The sequence below is a fragment of the Sparus aurata genome, chromosome 18 (genome assembly GCF_900880675.1).
Source record: "Sparus aurata chromosome 18, fSpaAur1.1, whole genome shotgun sequence".
NCBI lineage: Eukaryota > Metazoa > Chordata > Actinopteri > Spariformes > Sparidae > Sparus > Sparus aurata.
This window is the reverse complement of record NC_044204.1, coordinates 12,539,799-12,555,940: the sequence shown is the minus strand read 5'-3', so window position 1 is coordinate 12,555,940 and position 16,142 is coordinate 12,539,799. Positions and strand designations below refer to the sequence as shown.

General features: G+C 42.0%; 1 long non-coding RNA gene across 1 annotated transcript; it reads left to right on the top strand.

The window, feature by feature from the left end:
* Positions 1-4,008: 4,008 nt before the first annotated feature.
* On the top strand, positions 4,009-6,033 carry LOC115569218 (uncharacterized). Its single transcript, XR_003981523.1, has 3 exons — positions 4,009-4,099; positions 5,040-5,136; positions 5,283-6,033. It is a non-coding gene; the product is annotated as an uncharacterized LOC115569218 (long non-coding RNA).
* The last annotated feature ends 10,109 nt before the right edge of the window (positions 6,034-16,142 follow it).

The window sequence follows — 16,142 nt, the reverse complement described above, 5'->3', positions numbered from 1 at the left end:
AGCTAAGGTCCAAGCGGTTACAGACTGGCTGCAACCCGACTCACGCAAACAACTCTAGAGGTTCCTGGGATTCGCAAACTTCTACAGACGGTTTGTGCGAAACTACAGTCAGGTACTAACCCCTTTCACTTGACTAACCTCTCTGTCCGTTCCCTTTGTGTGGTCTTCCGCTGCAGAGGAGGCGTTTTGTGAACTAAAGAGACGTTTTTCCTCAGCACCCATACTGGTTCAGCTTGATCCATCCCGACAATTCATTGTAGGGGTAGATGCCTCGGATCTTGGGGTGGGGGCCGTTTTGTCCCAAAGAGCCAAAAGTGACAACAAGCTGCACCCCTGCGCCTTCTTCTCCAAGAAGCTTTCTCCTGCTGAACAAAACTACGACGTTGGCAACAGGGAGCTGCTAGCGGTCAAGCTAGCCCTGGAGGAGTGGCGTCACTGGCTGGAAGGAGCAGAGCCAAAAACTTAGCATACATTCAAACTGCTAAACGGCTAACTCCCGCCAGGCTCGTTGGGCTCTGTTTTTTGGCCGATTTAATTTCAGCCACACTTATAGACCCGGTAGCAAAAACATTAAACCTGACGCTCTCTCCAGACAGTTTAACCCTGATTTTGACAGCTCTCCCGTTCCTGACACTATCCTCCCCCAGTCGTGCCTTGTCGGCTCCCTGACGTGGGAAATCGAGTCTACTGTCAGAGCGGCTCTACGAGGTAACCCAGATCCTGGTGGTGGTCCCCCGGGCCGTCTGTTTGTCCCTGTTTCTGTGCGTCCTCCGGTGCTACAATGGGGTCATACGTCACGCTTTGCCTGCCACCCAGGTGTCTCACGCACCCTGCTCCTGATTCAGCGTCATTTCTGGTGGCCGTCCCTCGCTGCAGACACAAGTGAATATGTGGGAGCCTGTATCATCTGTGCTCGGGGCAAGACCACTCATCGTCCTCCTGACGGCCTTCTGCACCCACTTCCAGTGCCAGGGCGTCCGTGGTCCCACATAGCGTTGGACTTTGTGACTGGACTACCTACATCAGCAGGTAAAAACACCATATTAACCATCGTGGATCGTTTTTCTAAGGCTGTGCATTTCGTGGCTCTGGCCAAACTGCCCTCTGCCACAGAGACTGCTGAGTTGATGGTCGAGCATGTTTTCTGGATTCATGGAATACCCCTGGATATCGTTTCGGATAGAGGCCCTCAGTTCACCTCCCGTGTCTGGAAGGAGTTTTGCCGAGCTCTGGGAGCCACCGCCAGCCTTTCCTCCGGTCATCATCCTCAGTCCAACGGCCAGACAGAAAGGGCTAATCAAGACCTGGAGACCGCCCTGAGATGCATATGTGCCCGCAATCCAGCCTCTTGGAGTTCTCACCTCACCTGGGTGGAATATTCCTACAATTCCCTGAACTCGGCAGCCACAGGTATGACACCCTTTGAAGCTTCCTGCCCGCCTGCCTGCCTGCCAGTCTACAGCCCCTGCCTACGTTTTGGTCGAGTCATCGACATCTACATGCCCGCCCGGGCTCCTGTGCTTCCCTATCCAGCCGTGAAGGCTCCACCGCCCACCAGACCACCAGCGGGACGCGAACCGCGTGGCTACGCAGCGCCGCTATTTCCTCCAGGGGACGCCAAGCCAGGAGTCGTCGTTTCTACTACCCACTACGATTCCTCATATTACAATAAATATTGACTGTACTATAGCTGCCTGAGTCTCGAGTCGTGCATTTTGGGTTCGGCCTCTGTTGATACCATAACAGTAATTTTGCATCTAACTAAAGAGCTGTTTGATTACTTAGTAAAAGTTGGCACACTGGCACAATTAATCACTCAAGGTTTGTGATCTGATCTGCTTTTAAATCCTGGAAAAGCCCATATATGTTAAATCCCCAACAAGACCAGGGGGCTGAGGGGGTAACAAATGACATTTTCAAAGAGCCTCAAAGAAGAGGTAAACAGATGTTTAAACAAAAGTAAAATGTTGATCTGGAGTCCCAGAAATTAAAACTAATTCTTTTCACAAAGGATGAGGCCAGTCTGATTATGACACATCACACAAACTAACTAAAGCCAAAATTCAAGTTTAAAGATCACCACCCAGCCTCCAATCAAGGAACACGATAAGAGTTCAAGTCTAGTCTACCAACACACAGCAGAATGCTGCCATCAGGCCCACATTCATCCCCTCAGCAGCCCCCCTCAGGCTTTTAAGTTCCAGATGATTACTGAGTGGACCCCGGTGCCGTCCAACAGTCACAACAGGTGAGCATTGGAAAAAGGTGGAACCTGGAGAGACAGGGAAGAGGAGCACAAACACAATGACATACCCACAGCTCTACGGCCGTAATACTAGCTATATTTCTAAGTTGCTGTGGGTAATGCAACTCACAGTGAATTTCAATTGCAGTTGTCACTTAATTGTGAAAACGTTTATGTAACCGGGTCAACCTGTGAGGTTAATGAAATATGTATATAATTACACAAAATCTGTTACTGCCTGACAAGAAAATGCCTCCAAATCCAGTGCAGACTGTGTGGGTAGCTCGAAGCTCCTCCTTTTTGATTTCTTCTTCTGTGGTCCCCACTATAAATGCTCCCTGTGCCCCCCACCTCTGCCCTTTTGTACAATTCTCCTGCGGGAGAGGTAGGTGACCTTATTTCATTCAGTTGATAATCCTGAACCATCCTAATGTTTCTCTTTGTTTATTATATGTATTTCTGGTCTCAATGTTATTGTCATGTCTGTTCCTGTCTAATAATGTATACATGTTAACAGAGTTGCATTTCAAAATAGTAGTTTTAACAGTTGAAAATCGCTAGCTTAACTCTATGACAAACCGAACTAACTTCCGGGTTTGTCGATATCTTTATCTGCATTTTATTTGTATAGGAGCTCGAGTGGACAGTACGATTTACATGGAGGTTCTGCTTGTTATCTATTTTGTCAGAATAAACGGAGATCGTCTCCAAAGAGGTCCAGATGTCACAGCATCATTCAAACCAACACAACGCAGAAGCACACCGATCACATTTATATCGATTTATATCGGTACTTTGACGTTTGTAAAAATTCTGCATTCAGTGTGAAGCAAAAATCACACATCACTATAATATGAAAATAAACCTGAAGGATCATAACAACATGGGTGTAACAAAAACAGCTGCAGTTCTATGAATGACCACTTGAGGCCGATTACAAAGGAAAGTCAATCCCCATGTTGAAATAAAAAAATGTATACAGCTAACTCATTTAAATGATATTATGGCTTAAAGTAATACATAATTAAGGGCGTGGTCGCTATGAGGGACAGGTAGCTTACTGCTCAGCTTCACCTAAGCTAATTCCTGTTGCTGGACTTGGCTAGCTGTGTTTTTGGCATGTGCCATCACAATATATCAATATGACAATGTGTTTGCCACTGGATGAGCATTAATGTACATCTTTGCATGAATTAAACCATCCAAAAAGAAACGCATTGCTCCTTGCATGTTTGACTTTGTCTCAGACTGAAACCATCTCACCATAATTGCCTTAAAGATATGTTCACTCGGCTACAGTGTCCATGCTCAGCCAATACATTACTTCACGCAGAGATGACAAAAACCAGCGTGATTTTATTTGTCAATCTGTTCCCTTCAGAATGCTCAGCATCAAAGGAGCTCAGTGATGTGCTCCGGTAGCTTTACGTGAGGTGTCGGCTTCCCTTTACACCGACTAAACGAGCATATGCCTCATCTCACTGCAATCAGGACGGAGATGGAAATACACATGCCTGGCCCTAATTTATTTATGAATGTCCCCACCCTGGTGACTAAACAGATGCTTCGCTCAGGTACACAACAAAATGTGCGTGTCTTCGTGCATGCTCGTGCCTCAGTACAAATTAGGAATTCGGTTTTTGCTCATACGTTGCGTGATTATACCCTGCCGTTTGTGCTTGCCTGAGAATATCTGAGCATAAATATGTGTATCTGCATTCTTGTGTGTGTGTGTTTGTGTACCACTAATGTTTTCATCTCACAGGATTTCCTCCTTCAAAGAGATGGGAGAGGACGGTGGTGCTCCCTTTTCCACTCAAAACAGCCCCGAGGCTGTAACCCAGACATGCTGAGGTAACATACCTAACTGCTGCACACACACACACACACACACACACACACACACACACACTTTACTGTTTACCACAGCTCATTCTAACACAGGAAAAAAGGAGAGATAAATGTCTCAAGATTTTTATAGTTAATGCAAGATGGTACATGAATGTTTGTGAAACTAACCAGAAATGATGAGGGGGATGTGTGCCGATGGATGTCAAACTGAGATGGAACAACACCAATAATTCAGCTTCACAGGAGACCAGACAAAGCTTTAGTACATGTTTTTCCAAAGATTTAACACATTATTTTAGAGATGTTAATGACAATTATTTTAATGATCGGCACATTTTTTTTTCTCAGTTAAAAGAACATGAAAATTAAACTGAGCTGATAACAAGTCTTCTGTGCATATTGGAAGTCTGAATTATCTTACTTTTCTGTTCCATAGAGCTCCGAAGTTGTCAAACAAAACTAATACTCCAAAGCCATGTTAGTGATCTAACATGTGCTAATTAGCTCAGTACAAAGAGCAGCTTAGGCTGATTGGTAATTAATTTAGCAAGAATTTAGTCTTGAGTGTTGGGAAATTAAAAATATTGGTCTTATCCAAAGAGTAGAATGTCAAAGGAACATCAAAGTGAATAGAATTAATTGTTAAGGAACCTCAAATATCTGTAAGAAAATTCCTTAGGAACCCATCCAAGAAAATTCACTCAAAAACGAAAGGACAATCAAGCTGTAAAAATGTAAATCACTGTTCTGCTGCAGGCACTCTAGCAACAAATACAGATTATTCCACTGCTGAACACCAACAAATGCACACATTCCTCATGATTGAGAAACTTTTGCTAAAAACTACACTGACCAACTACTCAGGAAATTAACAGAACCTACAAAATAAAGAAAAAACGTCTGGTTCCTCTGACCAGTTTCTAAAGATTTGTGTTTTCAACAGGGATGAATGCCAAAGACGGGCTGAGAAATTGAAAAGTATTTACAGATTGAACTCATACACTGTTGGTTTTGGCTTTCCTCGAGGAATCTGTTGGAAGGTAGGAAAATATTGGACATCATTAGCTAATTCTTCAAACAATTTATTGAATATGAAAATGTATTGATGTATCATGCATTTGGTCAGATTTCCCTGGCCTTGACTCGTCACTGTATGTTATTAGTTTAATCTTTTGTCTTCTTTCAGCTGTTAGCAGCTTCTTCTCCTTTATTGGTGTCCATCAACCCCACACTTCAGATTTGGTCTACATGCTGATATCTCTAAGTAAACTCAATGATGTCACATTACCATGGTGAACACACTGCATACACAAAACTTGTCATTATATAGTGCAGAACTAGGACACAGCCATCGCAATGTATTCTCACTCGAAACTCAACAACGCAGCAGCTCGATCAGTGGTGTTATTACACTCTACCTACGCCTCAAGTGTTGGTTAATTCACATGAAGGGCTCCATGGTCAAGGCAGTAACAATTCCTAGCACGTAACATCCAGTAAAACTTTCAAAAACTATTATGATTTTGACTTTTGGACTGTTATTAACATTGTCAAATGGTCCTGATTTGGTTAGGTTTAGGCACAAAAGTTAAGGAGAAGATCATATTTTGGGTTAAAATAACTATACTCACTCTCATAATATAAGTCACATAAGTTCTGTATCTAACATCATGTTACATCAGTGATGTAATTATGTCACCTGTATTATGTCGGTGATGTATTTGTGGGCTTTACAGCACCACAACGTACTTACATACACATATCGAAATGATTAAACTATGTACCACAGTGGAAGCACATAAAATAAATGAGAAATTATGAAATAAACACAATCTGAGCAAGCAACATAACACCAGGCAGGCACTTCCAGGGCTGGAAGGCTACAGCAGGGATGGTGTAACAGAGGTGTGGATGAATCTGGACTGGCGTTATATGCATTACAGGATGAGGGGGGGGGGGGGGGGGGGGGAGATGAGCAGGTGGGTTTTGGGATCAAGTGATTGGGAAGGCTGAAGAATACCGCTGGGCAGGCGGGATGGCAGGATCACAAATGACGGTGGGGTTAATGAACGGGAAAATGGCAGGCATGGAGAGGATCAACTAGAAACAGGAAGATACCATGACAGCTTTAATGCCAATGACTCTGACTGCGCACGGCAACCTGTCTCCTCTATAATGCACCGCAGTTAAAACCGCTATTCTATTGTCCTTTTCACTGAGATGAAGCCATAGTAAGAAATAGGATTTTCCAGGCCTGACAACATGATCTAAAGCGCAGCATTATTTCAAATGTAACATTGAATTGTGGAGGCTAAATCATCTGCTTGGAACTGTTATAGGACTGTTAAATGTAAGGCATGGACAAACAGGATACTACCAAACACCAGCCCTGTCAGATTAGTTTTATTTTACCAGAGTTACTCATTCCACTTCAGACAGAGTTACATTTTCATCTGAATAAGAATTATTATGGTGTCTGCTTCCTAAATGTGTTGTCTTTGGTTGGGACTATCGTCTGTCTCTCTGTGACGTATTGGTAGCATCTCTGTCCTGGTTAGGATATGAAAACAAACATGAGTCCAGCGTGGGGGCGGGCAGGTGGCAGAAACACCCCATTCACATCAGTCCAGTGCTCTCTGAAGCGCTCCCCTTAATTACATCCACATCCACCAGGTGGTGTGGAATCTCCACAGGATATACACTGAGGATCTCCTGCTTGCCAAGAGAGAGTGGTTCAGAGAAAAAGGAAGATGCTTTCAAATGCTGCAGCGGTGGATTGTTTGATTTTGACTTTGATTTGTCTGAGTGAGATGACTGAACGCAACGCAATCTGTGTCTCATAGGATGTACAGTACACACGTTCAGGGGTATGCTTTCAACAGAATAGATACCCCACACTACTACTGCTACCAAAATGCTCATTTATTAAAGGAATCGCGTTTGAGCCATGCAGTGCTGTGCTATGCCATTCATACCGTAGCAGGCGAGGATCTGCCCAGCTGGCCGCTGAGCTGCTTCACAGGAGGACCTGAGTGCTGCGATGAAGGACTCTTCAGCAGCGAGTGAGAGATTGTTACTCAATTTCTCTCGACGCTCTCTTGTTTCCCAGCTGGACAGGGGCTGATCTCGCACATGCCTCTTCAGCAGCGGTGGCAGTGTGATACCTGCCATGTTTGGCCAGGTAACAACGAAGCCATTATAATTTGGTCGGAGCAATAAAAACAAATTGACTATCATTTTTTGCGTGTGTACAAATAATCTGCTGTGTAATAATTTATGGAGGGAACTTTAGAAGGTGTCCAGATCGCCATGTGTATGAGATTAAAACCACTGACAGGTGAAATGAATAACATTGATCATATTTTTACAGGTTATCGTTCTGCTGGGAAACCTTGGGTCTTCAGAAGCTCACATGCTCCATGCACCCAAACCCCATCGCAGGACAATGCCCTGAAACACCACAAAAACTGCCTGGTCTGCAAATGGTGTTTGGATAGGTGGTGCATATCAAGTGGCAGTTGCATAAATGACAGTACCCCAAAAAACATTGCATTGTAACCAGCGCAGGAATTTCATGAGGGCCACGAGGGCCAAAATATCTGCCTTAAGGCCACAGTGGCCTTGATGCCCCACCTGCACTCCCCTAGTTGATTTTGCAGTTTTCTCCTCTGCCTCTTCCCTGTCAACACGGCTTTGAACACCGGCATCTTTTGCGGAAAAGAAATGCTCTTTTTATGACATATTGGCAACATCAAATGAGACGATGCGTACATCACCAGTGGGAGGTTCGATTGGAGCCTGGCATGAACCGCTCGGGCGGGCTACAACGACAGTTTGACAGCAATCTATCACTGGCTAACCAGGAGACTTCATCAAACGCACCCCTGACGTCCGCGTGGCCGAGATGTACAGTCTGAGGAGGAGGAAAAAGTCGCCGGGTCTGAGTTAAGACAGTAGCCCTTTTTACACAGCGTCTCTGCATTCTCCGCCGATGGTGATTCACACAGAGCAAAGCATCTCCGCTGTACCACTGTGTAATTCACACAGAAAGCCGGCGCTGCGGCTCCTAAAGAGGCGTGATGGTACACATCATGATGACGATGTCGGTGTTTCCCAGGTGTTTCCTGATGTCTCGGTCGGGAGGACTGACGGTGGCCGTGATTTACTTCCACCACAGTGAAGGACTTGTGCAGTTATCAGACTGTCAGACCGACATGCCCCCGCTCCGCGCCTCCGGCTTATCCATTCACACTGGGACGGTTCACATGCAGAAACTCTCTCTGACTCTCCATCCCCATCTTCAAACGATAGTGACTGATTAATCACATAACCTGGCATAAATGATTGTAACTTTGTAGTATATGTTAAAAATAAATATAAAATAAAAATAAATGCATTCATGAATTAATAAATAGTTGAAAGTTGAACATTTCTCGCCTGAGCTTGTTTTATGTATTCATTCCACAGATATTTATACATTCTTAGTCCTTAAATTAAATTCATTATGGACGGGGACTTAAAATCATTGTTTTATTTTATGGCCTTGCTGCCATGGCTTTTGGCCTTTGTGCCCTCAAATAATTAACAACACGAAAGGCCGAGTGGCCTTGCCCCTACAATGGGGAAATTCCAGGCCTGATTGTAACGGATGACCAATGTTAATCACGTCAATTGTAATGTTTAGGCTGATTGATGTATATGTGCATGCATTTGTTCTCACATATAGGGCTGTAGCAGTTAAAAAAAATGGGCTAACCCACCACATGACTTGACCTTTCAGTCAATGTTTCTGTCACTATGATCATAATCTAAAAGGTACTGATCATAGTTCAATGTTTGAAAGAAAACAGTTGTATATAACAGACGGTGTATAACCCTTCATTTCACAGGTACGCAGATTTCATGGTAAATAGATGGTATTTTCCAAGTAACATATTTAGATTTCTTTGAAATTACAGCCCAACTTCCACAACAATTACCTCAAAATGTATTGAAAATTGCCGCAACGTGATTTAATAACATTTTACTTAAGCACCTAAGTAATAGCTGGTGATTTCTTTAATATGTTTCCAGAAAACTTACATCCCGTTTCTGCTTAACTTATGCTGATCGTGACATTTTCATTTTCCCAACTAGTTTCTGTCAAACATCTGCATGTCATGTAGAGTAATTATTTTGAACCATTTACATTCTCAACTTACATTACCTCAGCAGATCAGTGGAACTTTTCAAGTTAAACGTCCCTTCCTTAACATTGATTGCTGTTTATGTCTCAACCTAAGGAGCTAACTAGCTTGAGCTAGCCTGCTAACTTCCGTAGATATCTCTGCAACATAATACATAGACACCATGCTGTTAAAGCTGGTATGCTATTACTGCAATTCCATCACATTCTGTTGATAAACATGAATCTTTTATTTTTTCATGTTTTCATATAAAATCCCTCTAATTGCACCTTTAAGCTAACCTGAAGCATCAGGCTATATTAAAGCCACAAATAGGCAGATCAACTGAACAGTAGCAACACAATGTAGATGAAGTACGCCTCAGTTTAGGGCTTATAGCAATGTCATTAGATTATGATGATTTTATATAATGTCATATGTACACCTGCTTTACTCTCTCTCCTGCATATAATTATCTTCAGCCATTTTCTATGCTAGCTTTGGCACATAAGGTGTGTTTGCCATTGCTCCCTTAAGGCAGAAGTGGGTTGCGGGTTAATGATCTTTCCATATTCACAAGGCACAAAATGAGGGACCTAATAGGAGTAAAGTAACACCAAGGGAGGGTTACTTAAGTGCTCTTTCAGAATTAGAGGCGTAGTTGAATGTGTTTACACGCCACTGAAGCCTTTATCAAATGCAACAAAGGGGTGTAAAAAAAGTGAAACTTTGCCGTAGCTAATTAGATTTTAGATGGACAAGTGCAACTTTATGTACATAACCACTTTAATTTCCCTTGATAGGCTATAATTATATAATGTAATTAGGCAGCAGAGGCACAGGAAATTAGACTGGTATCTTCAAATCTTGAGGGCAATGATAAAATGTATCGTCTCATAAATTATAACCTTCAGTACAACCTGTAATGTCGCACATCATTCGCTTAGCAAGGAGGCACACAACTTTGTTTTTACGTACAGTGTGTTATATATTGTTTATGTATTTAATACGTGGGACACAAACTCATACCTACCGTATAGTTTTATTTTTTTTTCTCTAAAATGTACAAAACTCAATGACCTCACCTTTTTACCAGCGTGTGGAAACAATCCAAAAGATACCACAAATCAAAACGCTAAGATATTGTCTTTAAACAAGGTTGGATTAAATTATGAATCAGAGATTAGAGAACACACTGCTTTCGGTGCCATCTATGCTGAGAAACAGATCGATGGTGCCAAGGTCTGGCTTCGGGGGGGAGCGAGCGAGAGAGAGAGAGAGAGAGAGACTGGTATTTTCGGGTGGAGAGGCACCAGACTTACAGCTCTCCTGTCTGCCTCCTCATTGACAACAGATCACCGTGGCTCAGAGCGGATCAGTAGCCTGGAAATGTCAAAAGTGTCACAGTGAATCAATTCAAATCATTGGGTCCCGACTTCATAAAGACCACAGCTTAGAGCCTCTGAGGGAGAAAGTGATGAGGTACACCTCAAGGGTGGAAGTGAGTACTTTTACTTTAAGTGCTTGACTACAAGATTGAATTCATCTTGTCAATGATGATTGAAATGATCTATCACTGTGAGAACATTTCTGCTTCGTCTGATGTGTTTCTGTGGTTGACTGTACCGTTTTCTATGTAGCTGACAGGTTTGTGCCTCTAAAGTAGCAGTTTGCTAAGTCGCTGCATGGCAAAGTGTTTGTGTGTGTTAAAGTAATTCACTGTCAGCTTCCTAGTTTCTAAATAGTGGCAAAACTATTACTGGTGGAATGTAATTAAGTACATGTATTCAAAAGTCACCCCTCTGGTGTCACCTCTTTAAGCATGCCTTCAGTACAGTTGTAGAATGAACTAGGAAAGTCCCTGTTAGGGGCCGGCTGGCTGGACGGGTCACACACTGGATTTGCCCTATGGACACTGAGGTTCATGTCTACTTTATGACCAAGTTTCAAGAGTGATTTGTTTAGGTTAAATGACTTAACTTACATCAGTGACATTACAACCTCTTACGTAACTTCACACAACGATTGAATGTAGGTATTTTAGCTCAAGGTGTGATCTTTCCCTAAACTGTATTGAGTAGTTTTGGAGCTTAAACCCTAACCAACATACAACATAAATGACATTCCTAAAGTAATGCAATGATATGTCATAACTGTTTATTTATTTGAAAGTCTAACCTGACATTATAATCGACCTATAACTTGACCATGGAGGCCTTCGTGTGCGAAACTAGCTCTTGAGAGGCAGGTAGGGCATCATTGTGTGAAGCTCGAGGCCACTGACCAAACTGCTGTGTTTGATTTCTTTGAGTGAGAATGTGCTGCTTTTTTCATAGTTATGCTTCTTTCTTCAAGCTCTGCGGCCCCTGGTCATTTCTTCATGATGGCAGAAGCCGGAGCTGCTCCTTGTTCCTGGAGCAAGAATTTGATGATTAACTGACTGTACACAGTTTCTAGCAGTGTCACTGCAACATTGAGAGACACATAATAACCTTTGTAATGTCCTAAAAAAGGATAGCTAAGTTATATAACCCTAAATCCACGCCTCATCTCATAATAGTAAGGCCAAGTGGTTAGAATATGATGAATTGTACAACATTTTTTCAGTCTGTCTACTGGTGTATCCATACAATCGCAATTTACATGAATCTGTTATGAATAAAGGCAACAAATAACTGACAGCAGGGCAAGATTATGCAAAACTGGAACACAAACGTCTGAATCTCTGACAGCAGGTCAAAAGAAGACTGCTTTCTTATTATCTTCAAATGTGTTTACATTATAGCTGAATTAGCTCAGCTAGCAATGCCACAGCAAGAAACCAGTCACATCATGCTAACCGTTAGTTTGTGTTGTCATTGGGTGACTAAAGATATGTTTCAGTAAACAGACAACATCTTGAATACAGGATTTGGACTTGAAATGGTGTATATTTGGACTGTGCTATTTCTACTACTACTTAAGCAAAAGGATCTATGTATGTCTTCCACCGCACATACCCACACATGGATAGACACAGGGAGGGTATGGTTGTTAAACTAAATTTTGGATTTACTCCACAGTGCCATCTGTGCCAATTATGGAGCCTTAAAATCAAAATCCAAGAGGAAACAAGCCAAAGTGGAGCTAGCAAGGCATGAGCGAGCAGCACCCACCGTTCTTTTAACTTTGGTAGGCCATAGGAATGTTTCTGCCAGTCAAGCAAACCATGTCACAACATACTGTTATTTAAGCTTTAGCATTTTCTAAATAAATTCAGTAAAATCACAACCCATATGCAAAATAATGCAAAATAATAAGAGAGCACACATGCCGTAACTCTTGTAGCTCATTTTAGTGCACTGGAAGTTGACTCGTTGAATTTAAAAGGAATAAAAAAAATGTTTGACATTCTCAAAAGATATTTCCTGCTCTGGTGACTTACTATATGTTCACAATGTGCTCGGGTCGCCATGATTACCTTTCTCTTGTGTCACTCACCACATTAGTTCTCCTTTTCGCCACTGTAAATTTAATGGAACAAGTGTTGAATATCATTTTTCTTCACTGAAGTCAGATGACTCATTGTGTGAGTTGGTAAATGGCCCATTACAGGGTCCTGTCTTTAAACTACACTAACATTTGTGGAAATGCCAAAAGGGATTTGTGTCCCAGAGAGGAACATTGATTCTTTCTGTGGGTCCTGACATCATTAAAAACTAAAGGATAAAGCTTTTCCCAGGACTCTTCGGGATGATGGACAACCATTAATAGCTCACTAATGACTCATTTTGACTCCTCCACGGCTAAATTTGTTAAAAGGGAACAGCTTTCTTAGGCTCTGACAGTATGAGTAGAAAAGAACACAGCATACACATAATCTGTATTGAAGTGTGTTTATTTGCAATTTAAGGGAATGCTACTTGGTATGCATAACACTATGCCATCAGTGTCTCAAACACCCCAAAGTAACTGCTGGAAAGTTAAAACTTAATTCCACAAGTTTTCCCTAAAGGCTAGATGAATACATATAACATTGAGGGCAGATGTATTTACTTGTTTCTTGATGCTTTACAAAGGTGGGCTACTATTAAAATATGAAGTTAACTTTGCAATATGTATGAATTGTACTTCAAACATTCAAAAATAAACTAAAATTAGCTACAGAATGTAAATGAATAACACTTAGTCATTATGACATCTATGTATTATGTTGCAATGTTTCAACTGAAACTGGACTCGGAGGATCTGGGGCTAGCGATTAGCCCCAACTCCTCCTGCAATAACTTTGTTAAATGAAAAATGCAATACTGCCCTTACATGACTTTTCCTAAAAGTGTTTTAATTTTAATTTTAAATTTTAAGTTCAAGTTAATTATTATATGGTTGTATCATAGCCTGGTTGGCACCATGGGCAAACAAAAAACGGGAGTTGCCCCCTCCGTGAAACCGTGAGTCGAGCTGTTCAACACGAAAGTGCTGAAGAGATGCGACTCTGACTGTGTACCAGGGAAAGCCGAGGAAGAATGTCTGCATCCTGAGCTCCATGCACACAGGTGTGGGCACCTTTAGTGGGGCGAAGTCAATGCCCACATCTTATTCAAGGAGCACCAGCAGCAGGAGAGCCCGGAGGAAAGTCCCGCAGCAGCTGGCAGAGGAGCTGAGGGCAGAATACATGGAGGGGAAAGGGGCTGCGGCGGTCTGCACAAGGTGGGCAGCAGCGGAAGCAACCACCGCAGCAGCAGCAGACACGCACATGGAGGCAGTGCCGGTCCAAAAGAGCTGCAAACGGAACAAAACTTCGGACACTTGAGATGCCACAAGCCCGTGTGTGAGGAGAGCGGAGGTAATCTGACTGTGACCAGTAATCAAAACGGCTCTTTTTTTTTGTGCTAGAGCAGCACGTTACCAGCTTTTTCAATTATTATTATTTTTTATTATATATTATTAAGTATTAAAATAAATTGTTTAATCAAATTAGTTACTTTTTAAGTACTAATTTTCTTGTTCTGAGATTTCTCTATTAAAATCATGTGTGATATGAATATTAAACTTGTTAAAATATACATTTTGGTGTTATTTCGTTTTTTAAAAAATATCATGACACAATGAATGCATTCATCACTCAATTTGGTGTTTACATAACAGATTCCAGAGTTTTTAATCTAGCGGTAAAAATCACCACTTACGGCCGTTGTAGTTGTGTTGGAATTCCGGCTGTTCTAGTGTTAAGGCCACTGACCAAACTGCTGTATTCTGAAGTGGGAATATGTTGAAGTTCCAGATTGGTTTACATAAAGGGACATGTGCCGGAGCTCGATTTAAGCATGAAATCAATAGCTTAAGAGGGGAGAATACACCGGCTAAAGCCCAAATGTCTGCTGTTCATGCTTGTCTTAATTTTTAACGGGGGATCTCAATTCACTTGAGGTTTACGCATTCAAAATATATGGTTCAAGGTATTTTGTCTGAGTTGCCCTTGTAGGAGGATTTCCCTGCCTCCAAACACCTCTGCTAATTTGATAATGAGTCTACAATGAAAGTCACAATCACGTCCCATCCCATGTGGCCATACAACATAAGCTTCCATTTATTCTTGCTGGGCTGTCCTCATCAGGGGACTTCTACACAGGAATAGGATGTACACTGTCAGGTTACCTACTATTTGGCCAATTCTCACCTGGGATTCCAACCCATATGCCTTTGTTTGCCTTGAAGACCATAACTGAATACCCAGGCTCTAACTGAACAACTAAAATGCCTCTGCCTGATGTTTGTTTGTGCGGTGGAGACCAAGGTTATGTTCTGGGCCTTCTGAGGGATCCTGCAAACACCCACAACAATGCCGCTTTCCTGCCTGAACCTCTGCTGACCTGGTTGACGCTTGATGAGAGCTGATTGTGAAGTCCATTAATAGGTCTCATCACAACAAGGATCAAAACATATGACTCCCCTCTGCATGCTTGAACGAACGCCCCAGAAGCACCAAGTAATTTCAGCAGATGACTCTCCGGCAAATGAGCTCTTTGATCAAGTAACTGTTGGCCGATGAGAATTACTGCAATGACATCTCAGGCGGCTCGTGATTTTTGTGTATGTGTGCGGTTTTGAATCAGTGCAGACCTCAGCTGTAGAGTAATGTGCTGCATTGTGGAACAAAACAGCGACTCAACTTCTCATTAAGCAACATACTTGTCAAGGAGCTAGTGCAGCGAGATTTCCTTGTAAGGACTTCTTGCAGGAACACAGAATACACATTTTTCTTGCTGTCCATTTAAAGATATCTTGGAAGATAATTCTTACGGTTAATGCTGCTCTGTGCTCTCAATGACCCACAAATGATAGATTTTCACACAACAGTACATAAAGGATCCTGTGATGGTTCAACATTGAGACTTTTTTTTCTTCTCTTTTTTTTCCAGTAGCAGAAAGATTGTTTTCAGTTTTCAAAATGGATTTCAATGTTCAGCCAATGATCCAATCTGAAGGTTGATCAAGTGACATCATGTTTATTGGAATGATTGTTAAATAGTATTGTGTATTTGCATTGCTGAATATATTGGGGACGCAGTGTGTGAATATATCATTAAGACAAAATTCATGTTAAGTTCTCACTTCTATTATATCCTTTTTACTGGGACATATTGGTTTCAGGAAATAGGTTTGAACCGAAAGTACATAAACAGGAAACATATGTCTCCCTGTAATGACATCATAATTGTTTTGATTCTGTATAATAACGATGTGCACTCAAGTTTCAGTTTTGTTGGAATTAAACTGTTTCGATCACACAGGCTGCAGTCTCTGCATTTTTCCTGAAGAATACTTTATCCACAGCAATAGCTTTATATTCCTAAAGTAATCTCAGCATCACTTACAGCAGCTTTCAATGATAATTCTGT